The sequence below is a fragment of the Pelodiscus sinensis genome, chromosome 19, assembly GCF_052426305.1.
Source record: "Pelodiscus sinensis isolate ZL-2025 chromosome 19, ASM5242630v1, whole genome shotgun sequence".
NCBI lineage: Eukaryota > Metazoa > Chordata > Testudines > Trionychidae > Pelodiscus > Pelodiscus sinensis.
The window spans coordinates 24920150-24933410 of record NC_143070.1 but is presented as its reverse complement, the minus strand read 5'-3'; the positions used below and the strand labels follow the sequence as shown (position 1 = coordinate 24933410).

The following is a 13261-nucleotide window of genomic DNA, read 5'->3' as shown; positions in this document are numbered from 1 at the left end:
GGCAATTGCTGCAGGAGAAGAAAGGGGAGCCAGGTCTGTCTTTTTCACAGGAGCTGGTAGGAAGAGGGAGGAGCCACTGACAGTGAAAATAAGGACTGATCTGTAGTTGGAGAATGTGGGCATTGGTCCCACTGCCTCTCGCATGCTAAGCGAGTGCTCTACCACTTGAGCTAATTCCCCTCCTGGTAAGCATCTCCCCTGTTTCACCCCCCTCGTTCCAGAGCCCACAACGTCCCTGCAGCTGCCCAAGGCTCCTTTCTTAAAGGGCCACTTGTGAGACTGACACCCGTGGGCCCCTTGTGTCAAACCATAACGGGCTCGCTAAGCCATGGTACCCGCCTCACCAGTGGGCTGTAAAACTGTTCTACTCTATGGTCCCAGACAACACCTTTGACTCCCAAAGAGCGACCAGTCCCCATTTCCCTCCAGCTTTCCCATCCTGGCGGTGTCTGGGCACAGAAGGCTACAGCTCAGTGGGCAGAGGCTCTAACATGCACATCTCCCCCAGCCGCTGGGACTGTAGAGTTGGCCTTGAGGTTGGGCAGGGTTGAGGGGAGGGACAAGTGCAGCAAACATTGATCACCTGGATTGTCAACCCCCTTGGTCTCAGGGTTTAGGTTGGAGTCCCCAGGTGGGGGCCTGGCCTCCTTTGATTTGGTCCCTTCCTGAGGGCACAGAATTAACAAGAGAGAATTTCTTAACCCCACAGCAATCGGAGTTGGCCAAGGTGTTAGTAACAGAATTTTTCTCCACATTTATGTACAGGAAACAAACTTCTCAGAGCTGTGATGGCCGAGTGGTTGAGGTGTTGGAATAGAAATTCAATGGGGTTTCCCTGTGCAGGTTCACAGCGAGGGTATGTGTTTTGGTCACACCCCTTCCTAGGGCAACAAGCTACCCAAGTCCTGAGACACCCTCCCCTTCTGCCCCTATCAGAGAGATGCCTGGGGTGGTGCCGTGTGCTGGGTTCCTAAGGTCTCAGGTAAACTCTTGGCTCCTGCCACCACTGCATGGCTCAGCCCTACTCCTGGGGGCTGCTCTACTCTGGAGTGTGAGAGGTCGGGGAATCTGGGCCTGTCCCCAAAGGTCCATCCCTGCAGGGGGCAACGCTGGGGATGTGACGTGGGTCACCCCTCCTGCATCACAAAGCCCCTGACACCTTCCCAGTGTTGGGAGCAAAGGTCTAGAGAAGTAGCGGGGGGAGGGGGTGTCTTATTCCCTGCTCTTGCTCGGCCTTTTCCCCAAAGCATTGGCCAAGAGTTAGTAGCAGAACATTTGTCCAAGTTTAAGTCCAGCAGAACCTAAGCCCTTCACAGGTGTTTCTGTGGTGTAGTGGTTAGCACATTTGTTTAACACACAAAAGGTCCCTGGTTCAAAGCCAGGCAGAAACACTGGCTCTCCTCTTATTGCACCTCCCCGTGGTGCCCAGGTAAGCAGAGCTCCTTCTGCCAGACCTGTGCCTGGGATGAGCCCAACTCCCACGTGACAGAGGGGGGTGACATCAGCTGAGAATGCCCCTGGGTGCCAGGCTGGGGAAGCAGATGAGTCAGACCAGGCAGCTGTTGGAGGCTTTGCAGGACTCAGGCCAGAGATCTGGTAGGAGGAGGCTCCAGCTGGCACAGACCCAGTGGCTAAAAGGGTCTTGTCCTGGCCTTCCTCCCCTGGCCTGTTAGCAGTAGCTCAGTAGCAAGCGTCTTAGATTAAACAGCTGAAAATCCCTGGTTCTATCCAGGCTGTGGCATGTCTGGAAGTGCAGCAGGGCCTCTCTCTACCTCTTGATGTGTTAGTGTCTGTGACGTCCCCTCGTCCATTTCTGCGCAGCCTTGGACACTCATGTTCCTCTGATTAGCCCCCAACCCTTCCTCAGAGTCACCGCTGCCTTGGCTAAAGGCCCTGTGGCTGCTAGATGGATCTAGTCACATGTAGATTTACTGAACACACACACCCCCCCTTGGTTGCTTGGAACCAGATCAGTCCATGTCACTGGCTCAGGGGTTTCTCTCCACAGTGCACTGCAGAGAAATCCCTTGTTTGATAACAGGCCTCAGGGAGCCCAGAGCAGAGGGAGCTGGAATTCTAGTCCCATTGATCCTGAATCCTGACTTCTGTATTCTGAGCCCTACCTCACTCATATGCCCCCCAAATCCCTTCCCTGAGCCTCCCACTATCCTCTGTAATTTCTAACAGGTACTGTCCTATCACAACCCCTCCCACCACTTCCTGCCTTGAGCCTCCCTATGCCCACGGGGTGGTGCCCAATAGAACAGGCCCTGTGAGAAATGTGTCACTTTCACCCCTGGGAGCAGCTCAGCCATGCAAAGGGGCTGCCTGGGGCAGGACATTAGCCCTGGAGGGCAGGGGTGGGTGTGGCAGTGACATCACAAGGGCCTTTTGCAGCCCCTCAGCTTATTGGCTAAAGGAGGTTAGGAGGTGATGACCTCACAGAGAGTCCATGACAATGGCCAGGTGGGACAGGCTTCAGGGCAGGGGCCATCTCAGAGCCCCACCATGGCTTTGCTGCAGGGAGTCTCCTTGAGATCTGCTCCTGAGGCCAGAGAGAGAATGAGGGTCACAAGCACGAGTGTGAGGAGGAGCCTCATTGGAGCCTTCTCCTTTCCCAGGACTAACTAACCTAGAAGACAGACGTCCCTGTGGAGAAGGGAAGAGTCACCAAAAGACTTAGCCCTAAGCAAGTGGAAGAATTAGTTTGAGTGGTAGAGCACTTGCTTAACATGTGAGAAGCAGTTGGATCAATAGCTGCATTCTCCATTGATGGGGGGGTCCCTGTTTTTCTTTTCCCAGACAGAGCCACCCAGAGGGCCAAGTGACTCCAGTGGCCCCTCCCTTTTCCTACTTGCTCCCCTCAAAAGCCAGTCACGGCTTAGTTCCAAATCTGTAAACCTCATTGCAAGAAGAATAACGCCTCTTCCAAAATAGCTATTTCAAAACACCCGGAGTGTGGATGCTCCACTGCTGCTATTTTGAAATAGCTCCTGCCCAGGGCCTTTCAAAGTAATTACTCCCTGGTGCTTCCTGGGGCTCTAAATCAAGGTAGCGCATCCACCTTAGGGGAACCTTCCTTGGACTAATTTTGAGGCTTCCCCCTACTGTGGATATGCTGTTTTGAAACAAGCTATTTAAATTTTTTTCAAAATAGCGGTTTTTGAAATAAACGTGCTTTGCAGGTGTACCCAGAGGCTACGTCTGGACTGCAGGCTTCTTTCGGAAGAAGCTTTTTTCGGAAGGGATCTTCAAAAAAAAAAAACTTCTTCCAGAAGAGAGCATCCACGCTGCAAAAGTGCATTAAAAAAGTGATCTGCTTTTCCGAAAGAGAGAGTCCAGACTGAATGGACGCTCTCTCGCATGTAAGCTGGGATTGCTATGGACGGAATGGCCACCAGGGCACCTGTGCTTTTCCCCCTTTCCTCTTCTTCTGAAAGAACTTTCTTCTCCAACCACACATGCGTTTTTCAAAAAGAGCTCTTCCGCAAAAAGACTTCTTCCTTGTAGAATGAGGATCACCAATGCCAGAGAAACCCCTCTGTTCTTTCCATTTTCTTGCAGAAGACGGGAAAACTCTGTCATGTAGACATACCCTAAGAGCTCAGAGAAGGGGAGGGAGGCAGGACCAGGGGGAGAAGGCTCCATGACTGTGTGAGAGGGAGACTCTGCCCTGGCCAGTGGGGAATCGTTGCCTCTGTCAGGGACTCTAGCCCAGACGGCTCGGTTCATTGTCTGACCGCAAAGAAACAGGCAACACCAGCAAAGTCCAGTCACAAGCTCTTTACTGAAGAGTGCGCACAGCAATAGCGAGGGGCCCGTCTCCAAAGAGAACAGAGCTGCAGGGAAGCCAGGAGCACAGAGTGTCGGCCACCAGCCTAGAGTCCCAGGTGCCCTGAGAGCAGCCTCCCTGCAGGTCCCATGGTGCGTGCTCTGTGGCCAGCATCACAAGCTGCCTGACAACCAGGGCCAATCCCCCAGTGGTGTGTCTGCCCAAGGCCACGCGAGGCTCCTTTGGGGGTGGGGCAGCACAACCTACCCCTGGGGGGGCCAAAGCTGGGGGTGAGAGGTTTGCGGTAAAACAGCATCTGTAAGAAAGCTACATGTGGGGGCGCAGGCTGGGAGGCTCAGGGCAGTGTGTGGGGATGACAGAGGAGGGCCGGGAGCTGGGGACGCAGAACCGGGGTGTGTGTGTGTTTATACGTGTCTGTCTCACTCCCACGTCCCAGACACATAATGTGGCACAAAGACCAGCAACAACCAATGGTCCCTGCACAAAGTGTGTCCCAGGGATAAGCGTTAGCCCCGGGAACAAGCACCGCCCTGCAGAGGAGACACCCCTGGAGTGGAGCCAACAAGCCCAGGAGCCACCCAGCTCAAGATCCCCAAGGGCACTGACACAGACTCCCTGGCACAGGAGAATCCCAAGCCTCAGTTCTGCCGGCCAGCGGTTTCCCTCTTCCGCTTCTTGTCAGCTCCCTGCAAAACACCCCACAAGGATGAGTGGGGATAAACCCAGCTGTGCTGTAGAGCGGCTGTTAGGTGGGGAAAGAGAGGGCCCCCCTCGGCCTCCCTAAGCAACTCACACATGTACAAAAACTGCACTTGAATCTATCAATACGGGTGTCAGGATCAGCTTGCTTTGTCGACAGAACTGAAAGTGTCTAGACGCTCTATGTCGGCAGAAGTTTTGTCGACAGTATCTGTCGACAAAACTTCCGTTGACAAAACCCTGTAGTCTAGACGTACCCCCACTCTTGACATGCCCTCTTTTTGATAGCTAGAGAAGTGACCTCATTTTCCTGTCTCCCCTGACATTGCAGGTGCACTTGCTCAGCATTTCTCTGAGGCTGCATCTACACAGCAGCGTTCCTTGGGCATAACGGCCATTATTCTGCAATAACAATGGGAGCGTCTACACAGCAATTCCATTCTTCTGACGTCTGTAACGCTCCATCCAGACCAATCGTCTGAGGAGCCAGGATGTCTCCAGGCTGCAGACAGACAAGCCCACAGGCAAAGACAAAGCAAAGTCCCAGCCACTTCCTGCTCAGCCCAGTGGGGTCTCTGTGTGGCCCCCAGACCTTTTGTTTGCTGTTGTCCAGGCTCGGGGCCCAGTTTCAGCAGCACTCACAGGCCCCACAGGAGGGGGCTGGTTTGATGCTTCACCCCACGGCCCAGCAATGAGCCCCCAAACTCCCCCTGTGCTCTGAGAGCCCCGTTTGCTGTGTGAATTCTGTGGGGCAGGTTATGTCAGGCCTGGGCACAAGGAGGGTTCAGAACCAACCCACAAGTAAGTCCCCACTCAAGGGGATTGGGCAATGTCCTTTGCCAGCAATGTAAATCCAGCCATATAAGTGTCCCACTCACATGCCCAAACTTTCTCCGTACCCCACTCACAGTTGCTTCCCTTGCTCAGGGCAGATAAGAGCTCACAGGTGGTTTTCAGAGCTCACCTCCCACTCTTGGGGGTGGGTTGGGGATAGGAAGCATCTCACCCACTCCGTTGGCCACTTGCCACTGCTCCTACCAGCCACCCACCAGCCGCTCCCTCCAGCCACCCCGTCCATGCTGCTGTGGGTGCCAGTGTCTCACCACACGGTAAAATCAGACCAGAGACAGACACTGTCAGTAAACGCTTCTCTAGGAAACGCTCCTCCGGATGCTGGGCCTCCCTCCCCAGCCCACCAGAGCCGTGTGCTGCTGTCATACACCTGCTCCATGGACATCTTCCCATTGCAGAAAGTGCTCCGAGCCAGACTGTGACTTGCCAGCCTGTCTCTGGGCACCCAGGGACTACGTCTACACTGCAGGCTTCTTACGCAAAACTTGAGGAGCATCTATAATGCACGCGCATTCTTGTGCAAGTAAATTTATGGCAAAATGTAGGAAAAGAGGGCTTCTTGCACAAGTGTTATTCCTCTCCCCATGAGGAATAAGCCCTTTTGTGCAAGAGCTCTTGCACAAGAAGGCAATATGGATGGACAACAGGAGTTTCTTGCATGAGAGAGCGTTTACACTGCCATGGATGTTCTTGCACAAAAGCACATGGCAGTGTGGATGCGCTGTTGCACCTAACAGTTCTTGCGCAAAAAGCCTGCAGGGTAGATGTAGCCAGGGGGTGTTTGGGTTTGTTACCAGCACTGAGCATTGTACAACAGCCCAGGGAACATTGTGAAAAGCCAAAACCTTCCAGCCCTGGGTATCCCTGGCCAGCCAGAAAGAAAGGGAATTTCGGTTTCTGTAACATCACTCACGTGCCCCAGTGGCCTAATGGACAAGGCATTGGCTTCCGAAGCCAGGGATTGTGGGTTCAAGTCCCATCTGGGATGACACTGGTGATGTTTCCTAGTGGAGTCTCTTTGTCTTCCTCTTTACCATGTTAGCTGTGAGGGTCCCCTGGAATTGCCATTTTCCCCCAGACAGAACCCCTCAGGAGCAGACGGTGACACTGGTGTTAGGCGCAGACAGGAGGAGAGTGTTTGTTAAAAGCTGAGCTCTGCACAGTGAGGTCAGATGCAGGCGCTGGCTTCTCTGTATGCACCTTGGCACCTGTTACCCATCAGTACCTGCCACCTCTCACTCCCCTGCCAGCACCCAGACAGAAGGCCAGTGCACATGGAGCCAGAGACCGTAGCGAGGGAGGTGGCTGCAGCACAATTCCAGGCTTGGGGCACATTGAACAACTCTTTGAAATATTTTTAAAACAAAAAATATGAAAAACTTTAGGCTCCATCTACACTGCAGGCTTCTTGCCCGAGAACTGTTTTGTGCAAGAGTTCTTGTGCAAGAGCACATCCACACATCCATGTGCTTTGGCACAACAGGGAGGGAGAGCTGAGTGGTTTGAGTATTAACTTGCTAAACCCAGGATTCTGAATTCAATCCTTGAGGGGGCCATTTAGAGATCTGGGGCAAATCTGTCAGGGAGGGTTCCTGTGCTTGCTATGAGGGTAGGGGGCTGGGCTATCTGACCTCTCAAAGTCCCTTCCAGCTCTATGAGGTGGTTTATCTCCTCCTAAGGAGCATCTACAGCAGCATAGATGCCCTCTTGTGCAAGAAAGCACTAATGGCCATTTGAGCCTTAGGGGTTTCTGGCGCAAGAAATCCCTCTTGCCTGTGCACACTGCCTTCTTGTGCAAGAGGGCTTATTCGTTATGGGGAGAGGAATAACTCTTGCACAAGAAGCCCTCTTTTCCAATGGTTTACTGTACATTTTCTTGCACAAGAATGCACATGCAGGATAGACACTGTGCTAGTTTTTGCACAAGAACTGCCATTCTTGTGCAAGAAGCCTGCAGCATAGCCAGGCAGTGTGAAAAACCTCACAACAATAAGCCCCAACCCAGGAGGTCCTACTAAGATTTGAACTCAGATTGCAAGATTCAAAGTCCTGCCCCTTACACCATGGGACCAAGACAGGTGACTGTGTGTAGCCATATGGAATACTGAGCTTTCAGACTGGCCTCTGGACACCGGGCTTCCCTCCTGCTGCTTCATCCCTCTGGCTACGACTACATGGCACATTTATTTTGGAATAAGCTGGTCTGGAATAGTGATTCCAAAATAGCTTATTTCGAACTAGCACGTCTACACTGCAGGGAAACCTCAGAATAGTCTGAGGCAGGCTCCCCAGTGTAGACGAGCTATCTCGATTTAGAGCCCCAGGAAGAATAACTTAGAATGGCCCCGGGGAGGGGCTAGTTCAAATTAGCAGCAGTGGCGCAGCTACAGACACATTATTTTGAAATAGCTAATTTGGATTACGCGTTATTCTTCATAGAATGAGGTTTGCAGAAGTCGGAATAAGCCACCTGTTACTTCAGAATTATTTCAAAATAACGGAATTGCTGTGTAGACTCTTGCATTGTTATTTTGGAATAACGGCCATTGTTCCGAAAGAACTTTTGTGTTTGTGGATATAACCTGCGCAGCCCAAGAAATGTGATTGGCAGCTCCTCCCCACAATCTTTCTGTCAATTGCAGCGGAGGGCTCTGAAGACACGGACCCAAGGCAACCACCTTGGTTACCTTCTGCTAAGGCCAGGCCGGAGGGAAAACAATTGCTCCTTCGAGCCAGAGTTGAACCAGCGACCTAAGGATCACTCGTCAAACACACACTACAGTCCTCCACTCTGCCAGCTGAGCTATCGAAGGGTGCCTGATTGATGCTGGCTTGTCTAGGTTGTCATTTCTACAAGTCTCGGGGCACGTGCTCCCCCAAGTAGGTGGCATTGCTGATGGGGGGGCAGAGAAGCACAGGGGCTGTCACAGGTACTTCACATGCAGACGGACCCCTTGAGTGAAACCTGAGCTAGATCCATCCATGTCACAGCAAAAGGAAGAAAGTTGGGTTCTTCTCATGTGTCTTCTTTGTTCCAGAGTCTCTAGGGCTGCGGTCGGGGCAGGTCCAAAAAAAAAAAACCACTTCTCACGTGTCTCCTCACGTGTCTTCAGCAGGGGAGGCGGGCCCAGAAAGTGGGAAGGGCGGGCAGGGGAAGGGTGTGTGTGGGTGGTGGGGGAGGCACAGAGGGGAAATACAGAAGGCCCTTGTGGGGGCACCCATGGGAGAGTCTCACAGGTGTCCTTGTCTGGAACTCTCCCTCAGGGCCTCTCAGAAGCACAAGCCCCCGGAAGGGCCTGCTGGATGGCAGCCGTGTGCTGCTGCTGAAGGGCCTTTTGCGGAAAAGGGATGCAGATTAGACACAGCGCAATTGCAAATGAAGCGGGGATTTAAATCTCCCCCGCTTCATTTGCATAAACATGGCTGCTGCTTTTTTCCAGCTCGGGGCTTTGCCAGCAAAAAGCGCCAGTCTAGACGGGGATCTTCTGGAAAATAAAACCTTTTCCGAAAGATCCCTTATTCCTAGCAATGTGGCCCCCTGAGCAGCCTCTGATGTTCCCTGCTTGAGCCCCAGAACCAGCCCTGAGTGACAGGGACAGGGAGAGCAGCTCACACATGCTAAGGGGCAGGACATGACCCTGCAAGGCAGCAGTGACATCACAAGGAACTTTTGCAGCACCTCAGCTCATTGGCTGGGAGGCAGTGACCTCATAGAGGATGCCTGGCAACAGCCAGGTGGGACAGGGGCAATCTCAGAGACCCCCAAGTCCTGGCTGCCTGGAATCTCCTTTGTGAGGTTTCCCCTTGAGGGCAGAAGGGATTGAGGGTCCCATCTGGGAGTGTCTCTGTGGAGATTTCCCTTGGCTGCAGTGGGGGGTAGAGGGGGAGGGCTGCCTCTGGTAGAGGCAAGAGAGAAGGCTATTAACACCCAATGAGAATGGGATTCGAACCCATGCGTGGAGAACACAATGGATTAGCAGTCCATCACCTTAACCACTCAGCCACCTCACCTGACCTGGTGGGGCTTGTTTCAAATCACCTGAAGTCAGCACTTCAGGGAACCTTTGTGCCACTTGCTGACTGGCCAGGGACACCCAGGGCGGGAAGGTTTTGGCTTTTCACAGTGTTCCCTGGGCTGTTGTACAAAGCTCAGTGCTGGTAACAAACCCAAACACCCCCTGGCTACATCTACCCTGCAGACACAAACCCAAACACCCCCTGGCTACATCTACCCTGCAGACTTCTTGCTCAAGAACTGTTTTGTGCAAAATGTCTTGCCCAAAAGTGTGTCCACACTGCCATGTGCTGTTGCACAAGAGAAGTGCTTTTCTGAAAGAGCACCCATGGCAGTGTGGACGCTTTCCTGCTCAGGAAAGCTCTGAAGGGCATTTTAGATATACAGCTTTCTTGAGCAAGAAACCCCTGTTGCCCATCCACACTGACTCCTTGTGGACAAGTTCTTGCGCAAGAGGGCTTATTCCCCATCCTGCTCTGGGACTTGTCTCTGTGGCAGGAACCTGCCCAGGCCGCTCTCGCAGTGAGGCCCCTCCCTGGCAGCACCGAGCAGTGAGAGCTGAGTGAAGGGGGAGAAGGCTCCATGACTGTGTCAGAGGGAGGCTCTGCCCTGGCCAGTGGGGAATCATTGCCTCTCCAAGGGGCCCAGGCCTGTTGGGTCATTTCCCCAGGTTACTGAGTGGGGGCTGGAGCCAGTTCTGGGTTGTCCCCTTCAACAACCAAACTGAACCAATGGATCTTGTGCCTACCTGACACTGCGCTGGGCTAGTGCTGTGTGTGCCACAGAGCTTTCTGTAGCACTGCCCATGCAGGAGAGGGGAGGGGCAGTTTGAGTCACCCAGCTCCACCCCTTCTGAAGGGCTTGTGAAACTGGCAGGTGCTGTCTTGGCAGTGAGGGAGAGGTGGGAAAGGGGCCCTGAGTGAACCTCTTGGGTCACAGCTGCTGTTACAATGAGGTCAGATGAACGACTTGGCAGATGTCAGGTGAAAACTGAGGCTGGCTTCCCTGACTGGGAATTGAACCCAGGCCTCAGCAGTGAGAGTGCTGAATCCTAACCACTAGACCATCAGGGACACATGAACAAGGTTTTTTCCTTACCTACACTAGCCTTTCACAGGCCACTTTCTGTCCCCTTCAGGACATGGCTCCATTTTCCATTGCCCAGAGGGGACAAGAACAGAAACCAAACAGAACATCAAAGCAGCCAGACTGGGCCATGCCAGTTGCCCAACTAGCCCAGGATCCTGTCTCACAACAGCAGCCAATTCCATTGCCCAGTGGGAATCCTCAGGACAGACATTTGTTAAGTGATCCCTCCCGTCACCCATTCCCAGCTTCTAGAATACACCAGCTCAGGACACCTGCCCTGTCCATCCTGGTGAAATGCCATTCATTGTGGCCACCAGGGCTTCCAAACTTGAGTAGCTCTGCATTAAGGGTTCTTATTAATGTCAAGAACCTCAAGCAATGTAAAGCCAGAGTGTGATGGAACTGGAAAGGAAAATATTTCCACTAGAAGGAAATTTTCCAAGGGGGCACTTGGATTTGAACCAAGGACCACTTGATCTGCAGTCAACCACTCTACCACTGAGCTACACCCCCACAAAAATTGTCATCTGGAGCCAATGTTGGGAACTGGACAAGGAGCAAGAGACAAGAGGCTTTTGTGTAACTCACATCCCAGGTGCCACCCTTGGGCTTGGTCTCCACACTGAGCAGGCGGGTGGCAGGGGTCTGATGCTGTCACAGCTGCAAGGCAAGTCACCCACCTGTCCCCTGAGCTCCATGTGGGCAGCAGCCAGACAGTGTGAGTGGAACAGAGGGTCGTGGGGGGCGGGGATTTGTATATTTTAGGAAGGGTCCTGAGTCCTGGCTCCCAGCCACGCACCTTGGCAGAAAGACCAGCGGCCCCTGCACAAAGCGCATTTTGGGGCTGCAGGAAAGGGGCTGGCCCCTCAGCACCAACGAGTAAGTGTGAGAAGATGGGAGTGAATCCTGCTACCTCTCATGCGCAAAGGCAGCACTTTTCAATGGAGCTAATTCTGCCCCACCTGCAACCTGTCTCCAGTGCTTTTGCCACTGTCCGGCCCAGGAGGGCTGGTGTCCAGCAGCTCTCTGCCCCAACGTGGCTGGCTTTTGGGGAGAGCAAGTAGGAAGTGGGGACCGGGGCCGGGGGGGGAGGGGCTACTGGAGCCACTTAGCCCCTGGCTGGCTCTGCTGGTAAAAAGAAAAATTGGAGTTTTTCCCCTCCTTGGAGAAAGTGGGTATTGATCCCACTACCTCTCACATGCGAAGCGAGCGCTCTACCACTTGAGCTAATTCCCCTGCTACATGTACAATGGTCTTCTTGGAGGCTCTTCCCTTCTCCCCAGAGACGTCGGCCTTCTAGGTCAGTTAGTCGTGGGAAAGGAGAAGGCTCCAAAAAGGCCTCAAGGGCAACTCTCAAGGAGACTCCCTGCAGCAAAGCCATGGGGGAGACTCTGAGATGGCCCCTGCCCTGCAGCCTGTCCCACCTGGCCACTGTCATGGACTCTCTGTGAGGTCATCACCTCCCAACCTCCTTTAGCCAATAAGCTGAGGGGCTGCAAAAGGCCCTTGTGATGTCACTGCCACACCCACCCCTGCCCTCCAGGGCTAATGTCCTGCCCCAGGCAGCCCCTTTGCCTGGCTGAGCTGCTCCCAGGGGTGAAAGTGACACATTTCTTACAGGGCCTGTTCTATTGGGCACCACCCCTTGGGCTGGGCAGGAGGGAGGGGGCGGCTCAAGGCAGGAAGTTGGGGGAGGGGTTGTGATAGGACAGTACCTGTAAGAAATTAAAATGTGGAGTGTGGGAGGCTCAAGGCAGGGATTTGGGGAGTGTGTGAGAGTGGGGGGGGGGCTCAGGGCAGGGGTGAGGATGTGGGAGGGTAGAGAAGTCAGGGCACAGGATCTGGGATATGGGGGAGGCTTGGGGCTGGGACTGTGTGTGTGTGTCGAGGGGATCCCTCTGCTCTGTGCTCCCTGAGGCCCTTTAACACACAGGGACTGACCTGGGCGCAGGCCAATGAGGGGGGTTTCAGTGAAGCTACATGTAAATGGATCCCTCTAGCAATCCCTGCCAGCCACACGCCCGGGGGAGGGACTTTAGCCAAGGAAGCAGAAGCAGCCACTCTGAGGGAGGTTTAGAAGCAAAGGTGGGCTGCTGTGAGGGTGGATGAGGGGATGTCACAGGGCACGAGCATGACAAGGGGAGCAGAGAGGGCCCTGCTGCACCGAGAGACATGCCAAAGCCTGGGATTGAACCAGGGACCTTTAAATGTTTCATCTAAGGCTCTGCACACTGAGCTACCAACAAACCCATCTGGCTCATTATTAACTGTCCAGGATGTTTGGCAGCGGTGTCACAGCCTGAGTGCTGCTCAGCACTAGTAGGAGACAGGGAGGGACAAAATGGTCCATTCAGAACAACCCCCAACCCTAACCCCAAGGACCAGCCCTTCCCTCCACCCTTACTGGGAATTGCCTGGATGCCAGCCCACCCCAGTGTCAGCCTAAGGATTGACTGGTCTGTAAAAGCTGCATCCTGGAAATTAGGAAGCAGCTAAAGTGACTCTGGTGGGACTTGAACCCACAATCTTTGAATGTCTAGCTGGGCTCACATTAACCACTACAGCTTAGAAGTCCAATGTGCTTTCCATTGCACCACAGAACCTGATGAGTTTGATATCTCCACTCTTTGCTTTGCAGCATGGCAATTGCTGCGGGGGGTCTGTCTCTTTTGGAAGAGGAGGTAGGAAGAGGAAGGGGGCCACTGAAATTAAAGGATAGAGCTGTAATTGGAGAATGTGGGCATCGATCCCACTGCCTCTAGCATACTAAGCAAGCACTCTACCACTTGAGCTAATTCCCCTGCCTGCAAAAG

The 13261-nt window shown here is 53.5% G+C and overlaps 5 non-coding genes across 5 annotated transcripts; 2 read left to right on the top strand and 3 right to left on the bottom strand.

Moving 5' to 3' along the window:
- Positions 1–1318: 1318 nt before the first annotated feature.
- Positions 1319–1391, top strand: TRNAV-AAC (transfer RNA valine (anticodon AAC)). Its single transcript has one exon. It is a non-coding gene; the product is annotated as a tRNA-Val (tRNA).
- Positions 1392–6259: 4868 nt separating this feature from the next.
- On the top strand, positions 6260–6332 carry TRNAR-CCG (transfer RNA arginine (anticodon CCG)). Its single transcript has one exon. It is a non-coding gene; the product is annotated as a tRNA-Arg (tRNA).
- Positions 6333–10360: 4028 nt separating this feature from the next.
- TRNAE-CUC (transfer RNA glutamic acid (anticodon CUC)) lies at positions 10361–10432 on the bottom strand. The gene has a single exon. It is a non-coding gene; the product is annotated as a tRNA-Glu (tRNA).
- Positions 10433–10889: 457 nt separating this feature from the next.
- Positions 10890–10961, bottom strand: TRNAC-GCA (transfer RNA cysteine (anticodon GCA)). Its single transcript has one exon. It is a non-coding gene; the product is annotated as a tRNA-Cys (tRNA).
- Positions 10962–12946: 1985 nt separating this feature from the next.
- TRNAR-UCU (transfer RNA arginine (anticodon UCU)) lies at positions 12947–13051 on the bottom strand. The gene is made up of 2 exons: positions 13015–13051; positions 12947–12982 (listed from the first exon to the last, which is right to left on the bottom strand). It is a non-coding gene; the product is annotated as a tRNA-Arg (tRNA).
- Positions 13052–13261: the final 210 nt, after the last annotated feature.